Raw genomic sequence first — 5,051 nt, 5'->3', positions numbered from 1 at the left:
GAGGCCAGTCAGAGCCATTTCTGTGGTTTGAGCCCAAGCGCCCTGCCTGGTAAATGCCATGTGGAAAGAGCCCAGGGCTGAGTCAGAGAGACCTGGATGGTGTCCTAAGTCACTCTGGTTCATCAAGTCCTGCCACACTGGTGATCAGACAGCCAGAGGGAGCTTAGCCCATGACCAGCCCAATTCATGAGGGAAAGCCAAAGGGCAGGGAGAGCCCCATGGAAGGGTGGGGAGAGCTACTGAGGGCAGCTGCAGGGCAAGCCGGCCCAGCAAGGGATTCCAGTTTCAGCTTTGCAGGGGCATACTGCAGCATACCGGTCTTACTGGACTTAGGGCTTGACCTGGGCCCACAGAGCTGGATCCTTACACTCTAGACAGAACACTAGGCAGGCGCAGCTTTCAAGGAATGAGGGGCCCGCCTCCCTGCCTGGAAATGTTTTCTGGGGCAAAACAGAGCCTGGACCTCAGGGAGCCCTCAGCAGAAAAGGAGACCAAACCCAAGATGTGAGATATGCTTACAGCTCACAGTGCACACACACACACACACACACACACACACACACACACACACACTCTAGCCTCCTCAAAGAGGGATCTCCTTGCTTAGGAGGGAATGCAGGGGAAAAGATGGGAGAGTGCCACTGCAGGCCCACTGCTCTGTTTGCAACCAGGGTGGATGTTGCTAATCCATCACCAAACTCTGGCAGCATAACCAGTGACAGAGCTGGGATGTCAGCTGGAGGAAGACCTGTCTGATTTGCAGCCCTGCACTGGAAGGCATGAGAGGCCTTGGGAGATGGCACTGTGCATGTGCATCTGGGCCCTGGGGTCCCTGCTGCCTACAGACTGGGCAATCTTGTTAAGTTCTCTGACCATTTCCGGGGCTTGGTGTTCCCCTGTGTAGGAATTCTAACTTTGCAGGGCTGTTAGCTGACAAACTGAGGCCCCGTATGGGGAAGCATTTTAAACTTTTCAGGGTTGTACATATTGGAGTGGTTTTACGGCTTAGTTTTATTTTTCCTTTGAGAGACATTAGCCACTCAGGATGGTGGCTATGAGGGACCTACGAAGGACCTAGGAGGGAGCATGAAGGGATAAGATGAAGACTTCGCTTCATGAAGATGAAGTTTGAGAGGAAGGACTACCTAGGAGGTGGGAGGGGTAGAAGGATCCAGAAAGAGAGAGAGCTTGGCCTTCTGAGTCCCCCCACTTTGCAGAAGGGAAGGCTCAGGGCAGCCGGGGTGGAGGGCATACACTCATGGGGGCTCTGCGCTCCCTTAGTTGCTGGGCTCAGAGAGTTGGGAGTCAGTGGAGGGAGTGTGGTGGGAGTGCTTAGTCTTCCTGCCTAGCCTTCCAACTGCAGACTCCTGGGTGGTCTGGACCTACGTCAACATTGCTCCCCGAGCCTCTCATGGCCCTCCTCCCTACAGCTCTGAAAAGTCCAGTGGCGTCACTTCTTCCAGATGGGGCCTCCAGATGTGGCTTGGGGCAGGTCAGGCAGATCAGGGATGCAGAGGCAGCCAGCAAATCCCTGGCTTTGCCTTCTCCCTCCTTCTCCAACGGGGCCTGCTCAGTACCCTCCCTCCTTGCCTCCCTTTCACCACTGGGTCAGTGTACCAGGGACCTAGAGGCACGGGTGGATGGATAAATAAATACCAGTTACGATAAACCTGAGCCAGACAGATGCATCTTTATTCGTGTTGGAAAGAGCTTATAACTGGGGGAGTGGAGAACTCTCCAATATTTCCGTTCTGAGCAGTCCCAGTGGCTCCGGGAGGAGGAAGTGAGCTGTCTCCTTGGCTGGGGACCTGCCAGGGCACTGGGAGCAGGGCCAGCCAAGGCCTGAGAGGAGCTGTTGAAAAACTCCCCCTTAATGGGAACAGCCTGGCCCGCGTGTCTCACTGAGATGGAGCCCCAGTTAGGGGGAAAGGCAGCTGTTTTATTAGTGACAGACTGTGTAAACCAGGTGGTGCAGCTGGGAGTGAGTTCTCTGCCTGGACCAGCGTGTATCAAAGTGTAGCATGTGCTCATATTCCCCAGGGCTCTTGATCAAATGCAGATTCTGACTCAGTCCATCTGAGATGGGCCCTGGGATCTTTTATTTCTAACTAGCTCTCAGGTGATTCTGATGCTTGTTGGCCTGTGGACCACATTTTGAGTAGCAAGGCTCTGGATACCTAAACCATGTCTATCCTTTTTGACACGTCTCTATTTTTTTTTTCTGGAGGTTTTCCTAGATTTCTTTTGGTTTTGTTTTTTTAAATTAAAAAAGAGCCACAGGGTTGACAGTGAAAAATCTCCTCTTTCTGCCTCCAGCAGCACAGGGATTTCTTCCCATGGTCAACCAATGCTGTTGGATTTTGTGTACATCCCTCCCAAAGATATTTTAGGATTTTACAAGTAACTACATACATTCTCTTTTCTCTCCCTGCCCTGTTATGGGTGTTATCTGATATGGTGCTGTTTTGCATTTTGCTTTTTCCATTTTCCAAGCTACCTTGGAGGTAGCTCCAGTTCTTTCTCTCTCTTTTGAAGTTGTACACCTTCATTATATGCCATAACTTACTGAGGGAACCTCTTGTTGATGGACACTCAGTTGTGTCCAGTCTTTTGCCCCTGTGGACGGCAGTGAAATGAATACCTTGGTAGCCTGTCACTTCTGCCAGGTGCAAGTCTATCTGGAAGACAGAGGCCTGCAAGTGGAAATGCCGGGTCAAAGTCTGCATGCGTTTGTAACTTTGATGAATATTGTCAAACCGACTTCCCCACAGAAGTTAGAGAAGGCCTGTTTCCCTTACTCTCCCAATGCCACATGTTAACAAATTCCTGATCTTTGCCAACTTGATATGTAAAAAATGTTAACTCTTCTTTTTGAAACTCTCTCCTCCATTAGCTTCTATGGTTCTCTTCGACTATTTATCAGTGAGTCATTTTATCCATCTTCTCTGGGCCAGCTGTCTTATCGGGTACTACGCATCCAGCAGAAGACTCCCGACTAATCCCTGTGCTTTCCTCTATTAGAGAGACGTACAGCTAATGTACAGACATACATTCCTTTTTTTAATGCTTATTGATTTTTGAGAGAGAGAGGCGGAGACACAGAACCGGAAGCAGGCTCCAGGCTCTGAGCTGTCAGCACAGAGCCCGAAGCGGGGCTCAAACTCACAAATCATGACCTGAGCCGAAGTCAGACATGTAACCAACTGAGCCACCCCAATGCCCCAAACAGCCAATAATTCCTGATGAGCATGAAGAGCCCTGAGAGAAGGAAGTGAGTTCTGACAGCACTTCTCAGACTTCAATGTGCTTATTGCATCAACCTAAGGATCTTATTTAAATGCAAATTCTCATTCAGGGGGGCTGGGGTGGAGTCCATGATTCTGCAGTTCCAACAAGCTCCTAGTAGAAGCTAGGCTGTTTAGTCCCCAGACCATGTATTGAGTAGCAAGGATCCACCTGAAACAAGTTGTCAAACTTTTCCTCTAAAGGACCAGATAGTAAATATTTTCAGCTCTGTGGGCTACGTAGTCTCTGTTGCAGTTCTTCAACCCTGCCTTTTCAACCCTGAAAGCAGCCCCAGATCATAGGTAAATGAGTAGGTGTGGCTGTGCTCCAATGAAAATGTATTTACAAAATAGGCAATGGACTGGATTTGGCCAGCAGGCCCTGGTTTGCTGACCCTTGCCCTACAACGCCGTAGGCACCCACATATCTGCTTGCTGGAGTGAGGAGGAAAGGGTGTTATTGGAGCAGCAGCAGGGGGCTGAGCTTGTCTAGGGGTCAGTGGTGCCTGGAGAAATGGCGTATTAGTCAGAGTCCAACCAGGAAAACAGAAACCGGGGTTTAATAGAGGTAATTAAATGCAGGGAATTGGTTACATAGGTAATGGGAGAGCTGAGCAGTCATCCAGGGGCAGCCCAGAGATTAGCAACAGCAGGAAGCTGCTATACCCTGGGGAAGAGGAGGACGGGGTGTTCACGGGGCTCAGATTACCCAGAGGGAATGGGAACCATGGTGGGTATATCCACAGGGAATACTCACAGAGAATAGGAATCATAGACGAAGTCCAGCCGTGGTTGGAGAATCTGGGAGGGAGCATCCTAGCATATGCCTTTTTCTTGCCTTCCTGTCTCCCACCCATTGGCCAAACCTAGTTGTGATCTGACCTATATGGGAGGCTGCATGGACCAGCCCCCATCATATAGAGCTAAGCAGGGGAAGTCAAGACATGATCTGAGGCCAACAGGTCAAGGCCCAGTCAAAGGGACACTTAGAATGAGACTCAAGGGTAGGTTGTTGACCAGGCACATGATGGAGGAAGGATGGGTGTTTCAGGCACAGAGATCAGGCATAGGATGTGTAGGGGTGAATGTGTGGGAGGAGGCCAGCAGAGTGGCCACTCCCTTAAGCAGGATGACATTTATGCTTTAGAATGGGAGTTGGCAAACATCTTTGTCACATAGTTTTCTTTGTTTTGTTTAAAAACGAAATATAGAAACATAAAAACCATTCTTAGCTCACAGGCCACACCAAAACACCGCCAGCTTTTGGCCCATGACAATTTGCTGGCCTGTTTTTGAAAGATCTACTTAAGAAGGATGGATGGGACTGGATAGGAGGCTGAGAGCAGACAGAGAGGTGGGAAAGGAGGTGGCAGAAGATGCCAGGCCGGAGATGCTAGCCGCCTAACCAGGGTCATCACAGGGGAGAAGAAGGATGAGGTAGAGATTGGGAATGGACAAGACATAGAACGAAGGTCAAGGCTGGGCCTGGAGGGGTTTGCTGACACATTGACTATTCCCCTGATTAGCTTGGAGCCCCTGGCTCCCTTGCTTCAGGGAACTAAAAGGCCGCCTGTCATCCTGGCTGTGTACTTCCCTACCCTACCCTCCAACTCCTCCCTAGACTTCTTTTTAGGGCGAGGAGCAGGTTGTGCTGCCTCTTAGTGAGCCAGAAGTCAGGGCTGCCCAGCTGATGATGACTCACTGACTACTCATTCTAGAATATTGGTACTGAGTATCTGCTGTTTGCAGTTTCTGGACTTGGTGGCC

The sequence above is a fragment of the Suricata suricatta genome, chromosome 12, assembly GCF_006229205.1.
Source record: "Suricata suricatta isolate VVHF042 chromosome 12, meerkat_22Aug2017_6uvM2_HiC, whole genome shotgun sequence".
NCBI classification, from domain to species: domain Eukaryota; kingdom Metazoa; phylum Chordata; class Mammalia; order Carnivora; family Herpestidae; genus Suricata; species Suricata suricatta.
Note: the sequence above shows the minus strand (reverse complement) of the source record.